The following is a 19,919-nucleotide window of genomic DNA, read 5'->3' as shown; positions in this document are numbered from 1 at the left end:
GAAATTCGGGATTCTCTTGGAAAAATCGGGAGGGTTGGCATGTATGAGAATTAGCGTTGAATGCGGTGATACAGCAGCACCGCCACTGTATAACACCGGCGGGCAAGCTCTAATGTTAATGTATTATTGCCTCAAGGGCCAAATGAAATTACACGGCGGGCCAGGTTTGGCCCGCGGGCCAGAGTTTGCCACCCATGCCACAGGTGAGCAGGCTAATTGGGAACAGGTGGGTGCCGTGATTGGCTATAAAAGCAGCTTCCGTGAAATGCTCACTCGTTCACAAACAAGGACGGGGCGAGGGTCACCACTTTGTCGACAAAAGCCTGAGCAAATTGTTGAAGAACAACATTTCTCAAGCAGCTATTGCAAGGAATGTAGGGATTTTACCATCTACGCTCCGTAATATCATCAAAAGGTTCAGAGAATCTAGAGAAATCACTGCTAGTAAGCAGCAATGCGATCCCTCAGGCGGTACTGCATCAAAAAGCGACATCAGTGTGTAAAGGATATCACCACATGGGCTTTGGAACACTTCAGAAAACCACTGTCAGTAACTACAGTTGGTCGCTACATCTGTAAGTGCAAGTTAAAACGCTATTATGCAAAGCCAAAGCCATTTATCAACATCACCCAGGATCGTTGTTGGCTTTGCTGGGCCCGAGCTCATCTGAGATGGACTGACGTGAAGTGAAAAAGTGTTCTGTGGTCTGACGAGTCCGCATTTCAAATAGTTTTCGGAATCTGTGGACGTCGTGTCCTCCGCAACAAAAAGGAAAAGAACCATGGGGACTGCTCTAGGGTGAAAGTGTAAAAGGAAGCATCTGTGATGGTATGGGGGGGGGGGGTTTAATGCCCAGGGCATGGCTAACTTACACATCTGTGAAGGCACCATTAATGCTGAAAGGTACATACAGCTTTTGGAGCAACATATGTTGCCATCCAAGCAACGTTATCATGGACGCCCCTGCTTATTTCAGCAAGATAATGCCGAACCACGTGTTACAACAGCGTGGCTTCATAGTAAAAGAGTGCGGGTACTAGACTGGCTTGCCTGTAGTCCAGACATTGAAAATGTGTGAAGGCTAAAATATGAGGCGGGAGACTGTTGAACAACTTAAGCTGTACATCAAGCAAGAATGGGAAAGAATTCCACTTCAAAATCGTGTCTCCTCAGTTCCCAAACCTGCACTGAGTGTGGTTAAAAAAATACGTTTCTCAGTTCGAACATTAAGTATCTTGCCTCTGCAGTCTATTCAATTGAATATAAGTTGAAAAGGATTTGTTCTATTCTTTTTATTTAGCATTTACGAGGTGGTAATTTCACTGGTTTTTTGCTTTTGTATAAAACAAACTCATTTCTTTAAATATTACAGGTGTGAATGATGAGTTTGTTGGAAAAAGTGTATAAAATTAGTATCAAATTACTTCCCAATTGTAAAGTTTTTGTTCCGTTGCTTTAACTTTTGGACAGTTTTCCTGTCGTGACACGATAGGCAAAATTCCACTTTAATACTGACTTAATTTTGATTAAAAATCAGCATGAACTGTTTTATTCATTTTTTTTTTTGTAGATTAGAGTATTTTATGTATTGTGCCCTGTGATGAGGTTGCGACTTGTCCAGGGTGTACCCCGCCTTCCGCCCGATTGTAGCTGAGATAGGCGCCAGCGACCCCATTAGGGAATAAGCGGTAGAAAAACGGATGGATGGATGGACACATTACAGTGACATCACTGACATCAACTTCATTTTTCTCACTTGCCTTTGAAATGTAAGCCAGAGTGTCATGAGGTCCACTGAGGTAGATTTTATGTGGTAGGAAATTCTGGGGTTGAACCCGGGGCCTCATCCTGTTCGTGACGCCAATTTTATGTGGTCGAAAAGTCCGAATCTTAAACAGGAACAATAGAGAGTTTGTTACAACAGTTTTAATTACTCACAATCAGATAGTACAAAGTTGGATTGAATCGATATGTTCACAGAGACAATGTCTTCGAAGACGAAAGAGGGTGAACCCTCATGAAAGGAATTAATAAGAGCGCACACTCAGGCTTGGTTTTCCCTTCTTATTTATACACTCCATGATGGCCGGATTTGTAGCATAATCAACTATTAAAACTGTCCAATGTTCAGGGTGACTTCAATCAATCAATGTTTATTTATATAGCCCCAAATCACAAATGTCTCAAAGGACTGCACAAATCATTACGACTACAACATCCTCGGAAGAACCCACAAAAGGGCAAGGAAAACTCACACCCAGTGGGCAGGGAGAATTCACATCCAGTGGGACGCCAGTGACAATGCTGACGATGAGAAACCTTGGAGAGGACCTCAGATGTGGGCAACCCCCCCCCCCCCTCTAGGGGACCGAAAGCAATGGCTGTCGAGCGGGTCTAACATGATACTGTGAAAGTTCAATCCATAGTGGCTCCAACACAGCCGCGAGAGTTCAGTTCAAAGCGGATCCAAGACAGCAGCGAGAGTTCCGTCCACAGGAGACCATCTCAAGCGGAGGCGGATCAGCAGCGTAGAGATGTCCCCAACCGATACACAGGCGAGCGGTCCATCCTGGGTCCTGACTCTGGACAGCCAGTACTTCATCCATGGTCATTGGACCGGACCCCCTCCACAAGGGACGGGGGGGACATAGGAGAAAGAAAAGAGCGTTTTCCGTTCGGGCTCCAGTACTCTGGAATGCCCTCCCGGTAACAGTTCGAGATGCTACCTCAGTAGAAGCATTTAAGTCTCACCTTAAAACTCATCTGTATACTCTAGCCTTTAAATAGACCTCCTTTTTAGACCAGTTGATCTGCCGCTTATTTTCTTTCTCCTATGTCCCCCCCTCCCTTGTGGAGGGGGTCCGGTCCGATGACCATGGATGAAGTACTGGCTGTCCAGAGTCGAGACCCAGGATGGACCGCTCGTCGGGACCCAGGATGGACCGCTCGCCTGTATCGGTTGGGGACATCTCTATGCTGCTGATCCGCTTGAGATGGTTTCCTGTGGACGGGACTCTCGCTGCTGTCTTGGAGCCACTATGGATTGAACTTTCACAGTATCATGTTAGACCCGCTCGACATCCATTGCTTTCGGTCCCCTAGAGGGGGGGGGTTGCTCACATGTGAGGTCCTCTCCAAGGTTTCTCATAGTCAGCATTGTCACTGGCGTCCCACTGGATGTGAATTCTCCCTGCCCACTGGGTGTGAGTTTTCCTTGCCCTTTTGTGGGTTCTTCCGAGGATGTTGTAGTCGTAATGATTTGTGCAGTCCTTTGAGACATTTGTGATTTGGGGCTATATAAATAAACATTGATTGATTGATTGAAAAGAAGCGGCAGATCAACTGGTCTAAAAAGGAGGTCTATTTAAAGGCTAGAGTATACAGATGAGTTTTAAGGTGAGACTTAAATGCTTCTACTGAGGTAGCATCTCGAACTGTTACCGGGAGGGCATTCCAGAGTACTGGAGCCCGAACGGAAAACGCTCTATAGCCCGCAGACTTTTTTTGGGCTCTAGGAATCACTAATAAGCCGGAGTCTTTTGACCTCTTATGTCGTGTCCCTCTCAATGCATTTAGTTTAGTGGTAACCGTAGGACAGACATTTTCCACTACAATCTCACAGTTTGTTTGTGTGTGTGTGTGCATGTGTGTGTGTGCGTGCGTGTGTGTGTGTGTGTGTGTGCGTGTGTGTGTGTGTGTGTGTGTGTGCGTGTGTGTGTGTGTGTGTGTGTGTGTGTGTGTGTGTGCGTCACCATCTACCCACAATAAAAGTCTTATTCCGACAGCTGGATGGGTGGACAACAGTTTTCCAGGAGAAGCACATTAAAGGGAAGTCTAGAAACTTCAAACGAGGGAAAGATGACATCATTGTGAGGAATTGGATTACGCACATTCAATATGGAATGTCTTCTAGTGATAAAAAAGTTGGTTCTTTTGGAGACGGATCCAAAACATTACTTGTAGAATATGCTCCCGTCAGGAAAATATTGAGAAACGTAAAACTGCTCTAATGTGGTTTTGCTTTTTCTTTGGCTTCTTTACTTCGTCCTGTGCAACCTTTTACAAGCAGAAACAGCAAAGTGGCAAACACAATAGAAGTAAAACATAATTTGTGCTGAAAGTCTACCACTACAAAGTCTTGTTTCCGTCCATCCATTTTCCTACCGCTTGTCTCATGGTTTAGAAATATGTACTTTTACCAACAGTTGATTTAAAGGACTTATTTTATTGTACTTAGATCAAAGTTACCTATGTAAAAAGATAACTTTTCCTCTCATCTGTACTTGTGCTGTGCGACATAAAAATGTCTCGGAACAATTATGATTGTTTACGTCAGGGGTGTCAAACTCAAATACAGAGTGGGCCAAAATTTAAAACTGAACAAAGCCACGGGCCGAGGTTGAACAAATTAACCTTTTTAGACCAGTTGATCAGCCGCTTCTCTTCTTTTCTTTCTCCTATGTCCCCCCCTCCCTTGTGGAGGGGGTCCGGTCCGATGACCATGGATGAAGTACTGGCTGTCCAGAGTCAAGACCCAGGATGGACCGCTCGTCGGGACCCAGGATGGACCGCTCGCCTGTATCGGTTGGGGACATCTCTACGCTGCTGATCCGCTTGAGATGTTTCCTGTGGACGGGACTCTCGCTGCTGTCTTGGATCCGCTTGAACTGAACTCTCGCGGCTGTGTTGGAGCCACTATGGATTGAACTTTCACAGTATCATGTTAGACCCGCTCGACATCCATTGCTTTCGGTCCCCTAGAGGGGGGGGGTTGCCCACATCTGAGGTCCTCTCCAAGGTTTCTCATAGTCAGCATTGTCACTGGCGTCCCACTGGATGTGAATTCTCCCTGCCCACTGGGTGTGAGTTTTCCTTGCCCTTTTGTGGGTTCTTCCGAGGATGTTGTAGTCGTAATGATTTGTGCAGTCCTTTGAGACATTTGTGATTTGGGGCTATATAAATAAACATTGATTGATTGATTGATTGATGGATGGCTAAAACATAGAAAACCGTCAGAGGTGTGGGAACAATGCTTTTTGTGGGACTCCATGCTGAAGCCATTGGGTAAAAAGCTTTGTGACATTCCCAGTTGTGTGTCGGATGCCTGGAAGGCCTGTGAGTCATTCTTGGAAAGCTTTGTGTTGTGAGATGGGCAGAAAGGAAATAGGAGCCAGATGCCAACAGATATCCACGAGCACATGGTTCATACAACAGAACCTGCTCTGTGTGTGTGTGCCTGGCGGTTCCACTCAGGGTTCACGTGGGACTTTGAGGGATTTTCCATTGCCGGCTGTGAAGATGGTGCAGCCGCCTGCTGTACCAGATCTGCAGACGCTTATGGTGCAGCCGCCATCCTATCTGGTACCTCCAGGTACCAGATAGGATGCAGCTAGGGATAGGCCCCTCCCACCTCCAAAGACATGCACCTGTGGATAGGTCCCTCCCACTTCCTAAGTCATGCACCTGGGGATAGGTCCCTCCCACCTCCAAAGACATGCACCTGTGGATAGGTCCCTCCCACTTCCTAAGTCATGCACCTGGGGATAGGTCCCTCCCACCTCCAAAGAGATGCACCTGGGGCTAGCCCATCACACCTCCAAAGACATGCACCTGGGGATAGGCCCCTCCCACCTCCAAAGACATGCACCTGTGGATAGGTCCCTCCCACTTCCTAAGTCATGCACCTGGGGATAGGCCCCTCCCACCTCCAAAGACATGCACCTGGGGATAGGCCCCTCCCACCTCCAAAGACATGCACCTGGGGATAGGTCCCTCCCACCTCCAAAGGGATGCACCTGGGGATAGGCCCCTCCCACCTCCAAAGACATGCACCTGGGGATAGGCCCCTCCCACCTCCAAAGTGATGCACCTGGGGGTAAGGCCCTTCCCACCTCCAAAGACATGCACCTGGGGATAGGCCACTCCCACCTCCAAAGACATGCACCTGTGGATAGGTCCCTCCCACTTCCTAAGTCATGCACCTGGGGATAGGTCCCTCCCACCTCCAAAGAGATGCACCTGGGGCTAGCCCATCACACCTCCAAAGACATGCACCTGGGGATAGGCCCCTCCCACCTCCAAAGACATGCACCTGTGGATAGGTCCCTCCCACTTCCTAAGTCATGCACCTGGGGATAGGCCCCTCCCACCTCCAAAGACATGCACCTGGGGATAGGCCCCTCCCACCTCCAAAGACATGCACCTGGGGATAGGTCCCTCCCACCTCCAAAGGGATGCACCTGGGGATAGGCCCCTCCCACCTCCAAAGACATGCACCTGGGGATAGGCCCCTCCCACCTCCAAAGTGATGCACCTGGGGGTAAGGCCCTTCCCACCTCCAAAGACAGGCACCTGGGGATAGGCCCCTCCCACCTCCAGAGATGCACCTGGGGATATGTTGATTGGCAACACTAAATGGTCCCTCGTGTGTGAATGTTGTTTATCTGTGTTGGCCCTGCGATGAGGTGGTGACTTGTCCAGGGTGTACGCCGCCTTCCACCCAAGTGCAGATGAGATAGGCTCCAGCCCCCCCTCCCGCCACCCCAAAAGGGACGAGCGGTAGAAAATGGATGGATGGATGGATATATTTGTTATATTTTTGCTTGGGACACAGAATAACATTTCTGTGCAAAATTTCAGCCTTCAACTGATGGAAGGCACAAAAATCGTAAAGAAAGATGAGCGAAAGAGGCAAAGAAAGAAGGAAGGAGAGCGAGAAGTAGTCCTCGTGACATTTGGAACAAAGGGCACACTTATTTGAGGGCTTCTTTCAGGGATAGGACCAATCCCGTCAAATACTGCAGGGTGGGGTCAGTGGGGGATGACTCACTCCACGAATGTAGACACACACACACACACACACACACACACACACACACACACACACACACACACACACGACTAGTAATCTTATTTTTTCCACATGCTTGTTTAATTGTGTTTGTTAATTTACTGCTTCAGGTGAGAACCTTGCATAACCTTCTTTTCTCACCTGCACCTATTTTTTTATTTCTTATTACGTATTTCTCATTACTCATTTATTTGCTCCATGTTGTTGTTTTTTTTACAATGTTACCTTTCATCCATCTATTTACTACCTGCTTGTCCCTTTTTGGGGTGACGGGGGGGTCTGGAGCCTATCTCAGCTGCATTTAGGTGGAAGGCGTCGTACACCCTGGACCAGTCACCACCTCATCGCAGGGCCAACACAGATAGACAACACTCACACACTAGGGACAATTTAGTGTTGCCAATCAACCTATCCCCAAATGACTGTCTTTGGAAGTGGGAGGGGCCTAACCCCAAGTGCATGTCTTTGGAGGTGGTAGGGGCCTAACCCCAGGTGCATGTCTTTGGAGGTGGGAGGGGCCTATCCCCAGGTGCATGTCTTTGGAGGTGGGAGGGGCCTATCCCCAGGTGCATGTTTTTGGAGGTGGGAGGGGCCTATCCCCAGGTGCATCTCTTTGGAGGTGGGAGGGACCTATCCCCAGGAGCATGTCTTTGGAGGTGGGAGGGGCTTATACCCAGGTGCATGCCTTTGGAGGTGGGAGGGGCCTATCCCCAAGTGCATGTCTTTGGAGGTGGGAGGGGCTTATCGCCAGGTGCATGTTTTTGGAGATGGGAGGGGCCTATCCCCAGGTGCATGTCTTTGGAGGTGGGACGGGCCTATCCTCAGGTGCATATCTTTGGAGGTGGGAGGGGCCTATCCTCGGGTGCATGTCTTTGGAGGTGGGAGGTGCCTATCGCCAGGTGCATGTTTTGGGGGGTGGGAGGGGCCTATCCCCAAGTGCATGTCTTTGGAGGTGGGAGGGTCTTATCACCAGGTGCATGTTTTTGGAGGTGGGAGGGGTCTATCGCCAGGTGTATGTCTTTGGAGGTAGGAGGAAGCCGGAGTAGAACCCACACAGTCTCGGGGAGAACATGCAAACTCCACACAGAAAGATTCCGAGCCCAGGATTGAACTCAGGACCTTAGTATTGTGAGGCACATGCGCTAACCCCTGTCCCACCGTGCTGCCTTTTGCACTGTTTATATTACTGTACTGTTCATATGGTGTGAATAAATGAGTGACCAGACATCATTTTCTTTTTGGGTGTATGCACAAGGACGTCTTTTTTTATTTTGTACTTTTTTGTCTAATTTAGCATGGAAGATTCCTGCTAAATTGATAATGGGAGGTTAAAGGCCTACTGAAATTAGATGTTCTTATTTAAACGGGGATAGCAGGTCCATTCTATGTGTCATACTTGATCATTAAGCGATATTGCCATATTTTTGCTGAAGGATTTAGTAGAGAACATCCACGATAAAGTTCGCAACTTTCGGTGCTAAGAGAAAAGCCCTGCCTCTACCGGAAGTCGCAGGCGATGACGTCACATGTTTGATGGCTCCTCACATATTCACATTGATTTTAATGGGAGCCTCCAACAAAAAGTGCTATTCGGACCGAGAAAACGACATTTTCCCCATTAATTTGAGAGAGGAGGAAAGATTCGTGTTTGAGGATATTGATAGCGACGGACTAGAAAAAAAACAAGTAAAAAAAAAAAAAAAACGCGATTGCATTGGGACGGATTCCGATGTTTTTAGACACATTTACTAGGATAATTCTGGGAAATCCCTTATCTTTCTATTGTGTTGCTAGTGTTTTAGTGAGTTAAATAGTACCTGATAGTCGGAGGTGTACGTCCACGGGTGTCTTGACGCGCAGTGTCTCAGGGGAGTCGTGGGCAGCTATGGACGGCCTCAGCTTTTCTCCGGTAAGAAGCGACTTTTTAACCACAATTTTCTCACCGAAACCTGCTGGTTGACATTCCGTCGTGTTTCATGTTCTCTTGACCTCGCTCTGACCCATAGTAAAGTTTCACCTCCAGGAATTTTAAACAAGGAATCACCGTGTGTTTGTGTGGCTAAAGGCTAAAGCTTCCCAACTCCGTCTTTCTACTTCGACTTCTCCAATATTAATTGAACAAATTGCAAAAGATTCAGCAACACAGATGTCCAAAATACTGTGTAATTATGCCGTTAAAGCAGACGACTTTTAGCTGTGTGTGTGTGCAGCGCTCATACTTCCTAAAAACCCGTGACGTCTTGCGTACACGTCATCATTACACAACGTTTTCATGACGAAACTCCCGGGAAATTTAAAATTGTAATTTAGTAAACTAAAAATGCCGTATCGGCATGTGTTGCAATGTTAATATTTCATCATTGATAAATAAACTATCAGACTGCGTGGTGGGTAGTAGTGGGTTTCAGTAGGCCTTTAATAATGCGTCATCTATGTTGCTGCTCCTCGATCTTAGCGCTGCTTTCGATACCGTCGATCATAATATTTTATTAGAGCGTATCAAAATACGAATTGGTATGTCAGACTCAGCCCTGTCATGGTTTAACTCTTATCTTACTGACAGGATGCAGTGCGTCTCCTATAACAGTGTGACCTCGGACTATGTTAAGGTAACGTGTGGAGTTCCCCAGGGTTCGGTCCTTGGCCCTGTACTCTTCAGCATCTACATGCTGCCGCTAGGTGACATCATACACAAATACGGTGTTAGCTTTCACTGTTATGCTGATGACACCCAACTCTACATGCCCCTAAAGCTGACCAACACGCCGGACTGTAGTCAGTTGGAAGCGTGTCTTAATGAAATTAAACAATGGATGTCCGCTAACTTTTTGCAACCTAACGCCAAAAAAACGGAAATGCTGATTATCGGTCCTGCTAGACACCGACCTCTATTTAATAATACAACTTTAACATTTGACAACCAAATAATAAAACACGGTGACTCGGTAAAGAATCTGGGTATTATCTTCGACCCTACTCTCTCCTTTGAGTCACACATTAAAAGCGTTACTAAAACGGCCTTCTTTCATCTCCGTAATATCGCTAAAATTCGCTCCATTTTGTCCACTAAAGACGCCGAGATCATTATCCATGCGTTTCTTACGTCTCGTCTCGATTACTGTAACGTATTATTTTCGGGTCTCCCCATGTCTAGCATTAAAAGATTACAGTTGGTACAAAATGCGGCTGCTAGACTTTTGACAAGAACAAGAAAGTTTGATCATATTACGCCTGTACTGTATATACCTTTATATACATATATACATACATATATACCTGTACTGGCTCACCTGCACTGGCTTCCTGTGCACTTAAGATGTGACTTTAAGGTTTTACTACTTACGTATAAAATACTACACGGTCTAGCTCCAGCCTATCTTGCCGATTGTATTGTACCATATGTCCCGGCAAGAAATCTGCGTTCAAAAGACTCCGGCTTATTAGTGATTCCTAGAGCCCAAAAAAAGTCTGCGGGCTATAGAGCGTTTTCCGTTCGGGCTCCAGTACTCTGGAATGCCCTCCCGGTAACAGTTCGAGATGCCACCTCAGTAGAAGCATTTAAGTCTCACCTTAAAACTCATCTGTATACTTTAGCCTTTAAATAGACCTCCTTTTTAGACCAGTTGATCTGCCGCTTCTTTTCTTTTTCTCCTCTGCCCCCCCCTCCCTTGTGGAGGGGGTCCGGTCCGATGACCATGGATGAAGTACTGGCTGTCCAGAGTCGAGACCCAGGATGGACCGCTCGTCGGGACCCAGGATGGACCGCTCGCCTGTATCGGTTGGGGACATCTCTACGCTGCTGATCCGCTTGAGATGGTTTCCTGTGGACGGGACTCTCGCTGCTGTCTTGGATCCGCTTGAACTGAACTCTCGCGGCTGTGTTGGAGCCACTATGGATTGAACTTTCACAGTATCATGTTAGACCCGCTCGACATCCATTGCTTTCGGTCCCCTAGAGGGGGGGGGGGGGTTGCCCACATTTGGAGGTCCTCTCTAAGGTTTCTCATAGTCAGCATTGTCGCTGGCGTCCCACTGGATGTGAATTCTCCCTGCCCACTGGGTGTGAGTTTTCCTTGCCCTTTTGTGGGTTCTTCCGAGGATGTTGTAGTCGTAATGATTTGTGCAGTCCTTTGAGACATTTGTGATTTGGGGCTATATAAATAAACATTGATTGATTGATTGATATAAGTCAGATCCAGATTAGTTGGCCAGCAACATAATAGTTGTCTACCAAAAGACACTAAGAGCTTGGACTTTGCCTGTGGTTGCACAATTGACACAGCTACTTCAGGGGGAATACATAGCTTTCAAGTTCAAACAGGAAGAGGAGCACTATTTAGTTGGGTTTAATCATGTTTTGCTAAACGGGAGATCAAATAAAGCAGATTGGCTCCGGCATCACTTGCGTGCTTAACAGCAAACAGATGTGAGCATACAGTATGATTGCTAACCATAGCATGAAGCAGACAGGAAAAGCAGTGGCAGCTGTGAGCCATCAATGTGGAGGCACATAACTGCTCAAACACTCTTGCATGCTGCCGGATGTGCACTCGCCGAGCAGTGTGTGTGTGTGTGTGTGTGTGTGTGTTGCTGCCTGCCCCACACACACACTCAGTTCCAGTAATCTCTTCTATCATGGCAATGGGATGTTTAATGTCCGCCACGTTGTAAAGTACATGTAAACATGAGTTTTTTAGGCCTTGAAAGCTTCCTCGCTCTCGCTATTTCGAAAAAAACTTTTTTTCTAATGCCTTAAATTCTCGCTCAATGGGTGTGGTCTTTTTTTTTTTTTTTTTTTGAAGTAGTGACTGATGTGAACCAAGTCCACACCCAACAAGTCAAAGAAGAAGAAGGAGGGGAACAAAGCCACTGTGGAGACTTGAGTTCAGGCGTCTGCTGCCTTTCTTTGGACGTCTCCACGATTTGTCGGCGTGAACTAACAGATGTGATCCTTTTGGAGGTGAGTTGATGAAGTGTGCATGTGGTGGCGGCTTGCAACAGAAAGTTGATTGTACTTCCAACACGTAATTCCATTTTAAACTGCCAGACTTTGTGTTGATGTTTGCCACACTGTGAAGTGAGGCTGATTCACAACTTCAAGCATGCATCAACCTGATTAGACTTCAACATGCAGCAACTCATTCTTTTAGTTTTGACTTTGCTCACTAATACTAACTGTTTAGTTTGTAGACAAAACGGCAAAAGCTGAAAAACATTGCAAGTTTTCATACCTCCACTTTTCACCAAAATTGGCACCAAAGTTTTCAAATCTCGTCAATCAATCAATGTTTACTTATATAGCCCTAAATCACTAGTGTCTCAAAGGGCTGCACAAACCACTACGACATCCTCGGTAGGCCCACATAAGGGCAAGGAAAACTCACACCCAGTGGGACGTCGGTGACAATAATGACTATGAGAACATGATACTGTGATACTGATGATACTGATGACTATGAGAACATATGAGAACATGATACTGTGAAAGATCAATCCATAATGGATCCAACACAGTCGCGAGAGTCCAGTCCAAAGCGGATCCAACACAGCAGCGAGAGTCCCGTTCACAGCGGAGCTAGCAGGAAACCATCCCAAGCGGAGGCTGATCAGCAGCACAGAGATGTCCCCAGCCGATACACAGGCGAGCAGTACATGGCCACCGGATCGGACCGGACTCCCTCCACAAAGGAGAGTGGGACATAGAAGAAAAAGAAAAGAAACGGCAGATCAACTGGTCTAAAAAGGGAGTCTATTTAAAGGCTAGAGAATACAAATGAGTTTTAAGGTGAGACTTAAATGCTTCTACTGAGGTGGCATCTCGAACTGTTACCGGGAGGGCATTCCAGAGTACTGGAGCCCGAAATGAAAACGCTCTATAGCCCGCAGACTTTTTTTGGGCTTTGGGAATCACTAATAAGCCGGAGTCCTTTGAACGCAGATTTCTTGCCGGGACATATGGTACAATACAATCGGCAAGATAGGATGGAGCTAGACCGTGTAGTATTTTATACGTAAGTAGTAAAACCTTAAAGTCCCATCTTAAGTGCACAGGAAGCCAGTGCAGGTGAGCCAGTATAGGTATATATGTATGTATATATGTATATAAAGGTATATACAGTACAGGCGTAATGTGATCAAACTTTCTTGTTCTTGTCAAAAGTCTAGCAGCCGCATTTTGTACCAACTGTAATCTTTTAATGCTAGATATGGGGAGACCCGAAAATAATACGTTACAGTAGTCGAGGCGAGACGTAACAAACGCATGGATAATGATCTCAGCGTCTTTAGTGGACAGAATGGAGCAAATTTTAGCGATATAACGGAGATGAAAGAAGGCCGTTTTAGTAACGCTTTTAATGTGTGCCTCAAAGGAGAGAGTTGGGTCGAAGATAATACCCAGATTCTTTACCGTGTCGCCTTGTTTAATTGTTTGGTTGTCAAATGTTAGAGTTTTATTATTAAATAGAGTTCGGTGTCTAGCAGGACCGATAATCAGCATTTCCGTTTTTTTGGCGTTGAGTTGCAAAAAGTTAGCGGACATCCATTGTTTAATTTCATTAAGACACGCCTCCAGCTGACTACAATCAAAGATTTGTAACTCAACTTTTTGCTACCAAGTTCTGCTGCAGAATAATCCACCGTGGGGGCCAAAAAGATGTGATTGTCAGCACTTAGATGAAGAAGTTTAGAAGGACCATTGAATTCAAAAGAGAACTTGTAGTAAAATCCAAAAGGTGAGGACAGGAGTGTTCAAGGAAGAAACACGTCAAAGTTAAATGATACATTTTGTTCATCATGTGTATGTATGTCATTATTCTCCATTAAAAATGGGATCTGCGTTCATATTTTTGCGTGTCTATTTTTTAGATTTAAAGGATTTCTTATGGAAAAATTTGATTGGGTTTTCATAGGATTCAAACTTTGTCGACCCTTATGCAACAAAAATTAAATTGTACTAAAATGGATGTACTAACAACACTAACACTAATCACCTAAAATCCAGAACTGTACTAACTATTTCAATATGTGTATAACTCTGGTTTCAGTCTGTGTGCAAAAATGAAAATGTATACTTAGATTTTGAAGTATGTGACAGTTGCTTCCAACAATTTGGGTGAGTTTCTTCGGACGTCGACTGAGCAAAAAAGGAGTAGGAAGAAGCACGGCATATTTAACTTCTACTGCACACCTGCTCTGTGTTTTAAAACTTGCTTCACTTCCTGTCTTTCACAAGATGATAATGATTCATAAATGGGCATTAATTAAATCAAATTCGTCTTCATTTACAGTTGTGATCAAAATGATTCAACCCCCACACAATTTTGGTGTTTTAGCAAGTTGGACATTTATTCCGTATTTTGTTTATAGTCATATCAAATAAAGATGTGTCAAATAGACAAATGCAACTTAAATTGTAACACTGTATTTTACAAAATACCAAAAAGGGACATTTTCCTTAATATCTCATTGACAAAATGATTCAACCCCCTAGTTACATGCATCTTTAGTACTTAGTAGAACACCCTTTGGCAGTAATGACATCCTTCAAACGTGATACATAACCGGACACAAGCTTCTTGCAACCATCTACAGGTATTTTAGCCCATTCCTCCGGTTTTGTCTCATGACTCCATAGAACAATTTCCCCAAACCTTTGGGGTTTGTCCAGATGATTTTTGGCATACTGGAGTCTATTTTTCTTGTGCCTGGTAGTCAGAAGTGGGGTGCGCCTTGTCAAATAGACAAATGCAACTTAAATTGCAACACTGTATTTTACAAAATACCAAAAAAGGACATTTTTCTTAATTTCTCATTGACAAAATGATTCAACCCCTTGAAGATCATAACTCTTAAGAACAGATTTTGAATAAGGTCTTTTCAATCAGGTGTTGAAAACACCTGTAGATGTGATTAGAACCATAACGAGCAACAATTAAACTGATTGAAAAAGACTGTGACGCTCAGCTTCTTGTAGATGGTCAATGGTGTATTTGCAACATGGTGAAGTCCAGGGAGTGGTCAAAGAAGTCAAGAGAGGAGGTAATTTGTCTTCATAAGAAAGGATATGGATATAAGAAAATATCAAAGACATTACACATTCCAAAAGACACAGTTGGGAGCATAATTTGCAAGTTTAAAGCTAAAGGCACAGTGGAAACACTACCTGGGCGTGGTAGAAAGAGGATGCTGTCCGATATTTGAAGCGTACAGTGGTGAAAAACCCCCAGGTAACAGCTGAGGAACTACAAGAGGACATTGCAGAGGGGGGAACGCAGGTTTCGTCCCAGACAATTAGGCGCGCACTACGAGATGAAGGCCTCCATGCCAGAACTCCCCGGCGCACCCCACTTCTGACTACCAGGCACAAGAAAATAAACACCAGTATGCCAAAAATCATCTGGACAAACCCCAAAGGTTTTGGGAAACTGTTCTATGGAGTGATGAGACAAAACTGGAACTCTGTGGGCCTATGAATCAACATTATGTCTGGAGGAGAAAAAATGAAGCTTACAAAGAGAAGAACACCTTGCCTACTGTTAAGCATGGTGGGGGGTCAATCATGCTCTGGGGCTGTTTCTCTGCCTCAGGTACCGGGAATCTCCAGCGCGTTCAAGGCATTATGAATTCTATTTCCTAGCAGGATATATTAGCTGCAAATGTCATGAAGTCAGTGACGAAGCTGAGGCTTGGGAGACGTTGGACCTTCCAACAGGACAACGATCCCAAGCATACCTCCAAATCAACATCGGAGTGGTTGCAGAAGAAGGGCTGGGAGACTCTGTGGTGGCCTTCACAGTCGCCAGACCTAAATCCTCTAGAAAACCTGCGGTGGGACTTGAAGAAGGCAGTTGCAGCACGCAAGCCCAAGAATATGAATGAACTGGAGGCCTTTGCCCAAGAGGAATGGGCTAAAATACCTGTAGATGGTTGCAAGAAGCTTGTGTCCGGTTATGTATCACGTTTGAAGGATGTTATTACTGCCAAAGGGTGTTCTACTAAGTACTAAAGATGCATGTAACTAGGGGGTTGAATCATTTTGTCAATGAGATATTAAGAAAAACGTCCTTTTTTGGTATTTTGTAAAATACAGTGTTACAATTTAAGTTGCATTTGTCTATTTGACACATTTTTATTTGATATGACTATGAACAAAATACGGAATAAATATCCAACTTGCTGAAACACCAAAATTGTGTGGGGGTTGAATCATTTTGATCACAACTGTAGATGCAGGTTAGTACGTTTATGGCAGTTGAAACCAACCAAACTGGATTAGCGACATAGAAATCCATTGACGGATTGGCTTTTGTGACGTGTTGGAGTGGTTTAAACACGGAGGACAGATTATGCGTACGCAACGGATCTGGGTTTACTTTACTTACTTGATAAATGTAAACCTCACTGATAGAGTCAGAAATCCGGTGCCACTCCAATTGATAGTATAGGAACACGTTGAACCAGAGTCGATTGTGTTGTATTTATTTAGCAAGCAGAAGCTTGAATTGTCCGTCACACAGACTCTGCATTTATTACAAAAATATGTATTGCAGTTCGAAATGAAACATACCATGTTCATCACGTTGAGGTGTGGCCATGCTGACCCGAGATCGCCGACAGTGGCGGTCAGTCGAATGCGGTGTTAGCGTCTTCAGTAAGTCGCTGTTTATGACGTCGTAGGTCAAGCATGTCTCAGACGTCGTGGGCTAAGAAGGAAAACATCTCATGTTAATGTTTTTTTTCTGACGTCATGCAGTAGGGATTTACTGGGGTGTTTTGCTCATGAGCGCCCTGCTGCTGGCGGGAGCACAGGTGGGTAGAGTAGCCAGAAATTGTACTCAAGTAAGAGTACTGTTACTTTAGAGATTTATTACTCAAGTAAAAGTAAGGAGTAGTCACCCAAATATTTACTTGAGTAAAAGTAAAAAGTATGTTGTGAAAAAACTACTCAAGTACTGAGTAACTGACGAGTAACCTGATTACGGCAACAAATAATGCACAAAAACATAAAAATAGCAATGAGCAAATTCAGAGCCAGGAATATCTCTTAAGCAACTAAAACAATAATATATATTAAATAATAGTACATTAAAAGCAAATAAAAAAATGGCACATTGAGCCACAATAACTTAACAGCACCATAGGCTCAGTAGGCATTCATTGATTTGATTGATTGATTGATTAATCGAAACTTGTATTAGTAGATTGCACAGTACAGTACATATTCCGTACAATTGACCACTAAATGGTAACACCTGAATAAGTTTTTCATTGTTTATTAATTACTTAATAAATGACCAAGTCGAGGCGATCTACCTCATATATACATATATATATACACACACACACACACATATCATTTATACACACACATATAAATATATATAAATAAATAAATAAGTTGTACTTGTATAGCGCTTTTCTACCTTCAAGGTACTCAAAGCGCTTTGACACTACTTCCACATTCACCCATTCACACACACATTCACACACTGATGGAGGGAGCTGCCATGCAAGGCGCCAACCAGCACCCATCAGGAGCAAGGGTGAAGTGTCTTGCTCAGGACACAACGGACGTGACGAGGTTGGTACTAGGTGGGATCTGAACCAGGGACCCTCGGGTTGCGCACAGCAACTCTCCCACTGCGCCACATCGTACAATAGTATTTAATAAATTATTTTGACACCAAAAACATGTATTTGCGCCCATTTATTTGCAAAATGTGCACCACACATTATTCAAATATATAGCTGGAAGCAATTTGCAAAAAATTTGCGCATTATACACATTTGCAAAATGCAGTTGCGCATATTGCAAATTGCTCACATTGGTATTGAGCCTGCAACAAAACGATGGCTATAAAACCCACTCTGATTCTGAACTAGCGTCGAGCTAACGTTAGCCCCGGTGTGTAGGCGGCGGTTACGCCTCCACATCCGACATACATTAATGTGCTTTTCGGATGCATTTTCCCGTGAAAAAGCACGTTTTTGTACGCCTTTATTCATATAAATGCCTCAAATTAAACCTCGCTAGCTTGCGCGCACCCACTCCAAGCGAACCGGGAAGAGTAATGGCTTTTCCCCGGTATCCGCACAAATTGTTTTTATAAGACAATATAACCGCACAAACTGTTTTTATAAGACTATTTAACCGCACAAACTGTTTTTAAAAGACAATATAAGGTCACGTTTGGTTAAAAGAAGATGGACATTTGAAGAAGTAGGAGTGTTATATATACAAATATATATATATACAAATATATATATATATATATATATATATATATATACATATACATACATTTATATATACAGTATATAATGTATATTTATTTATTTTGCCGTTTTTGTTGACATGTTAAAGGTGTTTTAATGAATATACATACATTTTTAACACATAGATTCCTATCTTTCATGAAGACAAGAATACAAGTTGGTGTATTACCTGATTCTGATGACTTGCATTGATTGGAATCAGACAGTATTGATGATAACGTCCATGTTTTCAAATGGAAGGAAAAAAAAGTTCCTCTTTTCTGTCCAATACCACATGAAAGTCGTTGGTTTTTGGCATCTTATTTGTCCAGCTTCCATATTCGTTTTTATACACTTTACAAGAAATACATTGGCGGCAAACTCCGTAGTTTGCTAGCTTGTTCGCGCTGGCTTTCGGAAACTCTTATATTGTTAGCGCAGGCGCGATGGAGCGGCGCTTTTATTGTGAAGACAGGAACTGTGCGATCAGTCTTTAGGCTTGTGACAGGAAGTACGGTTGAAATAAAAAGTGTCTTTTTTTCTTTACACTTTTGATTGATTTATTGAAACTTTTATTAGTAGATTGCACAGTACAGTACATATTCCGTACAGTTGACCACTAAATGGTAACACCCCAATAAGTTTTTCAACTTGTTTAAGTCGGGTCACGTGACCGCCTGGCTCTGTTTGATTGGTCCAACGTCACCAGTGACTGCATGTGATTGGTGAAAAGCAGGCATGCGTAGATTCTACTTTGAAGCTCTGTCATAAACCAAAACAAACATTAATAGATCGATAAAAAAAAAAGTAGCGAGTAGCGAGCTGATTGTAGATAAATGGAACGGAGTAAAAGTAGCGTTTCTTCTCTATAAATATACTCAAGTAAAAGTAAAAGTATGTTGCATAAAAACTACTCGTAGAAGTACAATTTATCCCAAAAGTTACTCAAGTAAATGTAACGGAGTAAATGTAGCGCGTTACTACCCACCTCTGGGCGGGAGGTATAATTGTCTTACAAGAATGACTGAAAATTGACATCATTGAAAAACGTGTTTTATTGCTGGCTGTGGAAGCACAAACATGCTGTAATCGTCCCGCTGTTGCATCATCATGAACAAATATTGTCTGTTGTAATCCCAAAAAACTTTCCATGACATGAAAAAGACATGCAGGGCTGCTTTGTTCTCTAACGTGTGGAGACCAAGCATGTCACCGCGTTAAAAAGCCGGGGAGCCAACAAAACGAGAGGCGTAGCGAAACAGTGCCCAGGCCTTGCTGCTCACATTGTTTTTCCTCATTTGTTGGACAAATTGTGAGCAGGAGAAGTATCATGATGTTATTTTAAAAAGGTGAATTAAGTTCTTGTTTCCTTGTTGTTCTGCTCGGCTCGGCTCTGGTTTACAGGAAGCTGTTTTACACATGCTGTCAATCACCACCTCACTTGTTATTTACAAACCCCGTTTCCATATAAGTTGGGAAATTGTGTTAAATGTAAATATAAACAGAATACAATAATTTGCTAATCATTTTCAACCCATATTCAGTCGAATATGCTACAAAGACAACATATTTGATGTTCAAACTGATAAACATTTTTTTTTTTTTTGCAAATAATCATTATCTTTAGAATATGATGCCAGCAACACATGACAAAAAAGTTGGGAAAGGTGGCAATAAATACTGAGAAAGTTGAGGAATGCGCATCAAACGCTTATTTGGAAAATCCCACAGGTGTGCAGGCTAATTGGGAACAGGTGGGTGCCATGATTGGCTATAAAAACAGCTTGCCAAAAAATGCTCAGTCTTTCACAA

The 19,919-nt window shown here is 43.9% G+C and overlaps 1 protein-coding gene and 1 long non-coding RNA gene across 2 annotated transcripts in view; one reads left to right on the top strand and one right to left on the bottom strand.

Annotated features, from left to right (window-relative positions):
* Window positions 1-867: 867 nt before the first annotated feature.
* LOC133568842 (uncharacterized) lies at window positions 868-19,249 on the bottom strand. Its single transcript, XR_009809685.1, has 3 exons — window positions 18,298-19,249; window positions 16,420-16,555; window positions 868-1,890 (listed from the first exon to the last, which is right to left on the bottom strand). It is a non-coding gene; the product is annotated as an uncharacterized LOC133568842 (long non-coding RNA).
* LOC133568838 (outer dense fiber protein 2-like) overlaps window positions 11,641-19,919 on the top strand; it is an 86,404-nt gene continuing 78,125 nt past the window's right edge. Inside the window, exon 1 of the mRNA XM_061921009.1 lies at window positions 11,641-11,811. The gene's annotated coding sequence lies outside the window, so the exon portion shown is untranslated. The remainder of the gene's footprint in view (window positions 11,812-19,919) is intronic.

Source organism: Nerophis ophidion, linkage group LG14 (assembly GCF_033978795.1).
Source record: "Nerophis ophidion isolate RoL-2023_Sa linkage group LG14, RoL_Noph_v1.0, whole genome shotgun sequence".
In the NCBI taxonomy this organism is placed as follows: domain Eukaryota; kingdom Metazoa; phylum Chordata; class Actinopteri; order Syngnathiformes; family Syngnathidae; genus Nerophis; species Nerophis ophidion.
The sequence above is the reverse complement of the archived record's forward strand: the minus strand, read 5'-3'. Positions and strand labels throughout refer to the sequence as shown.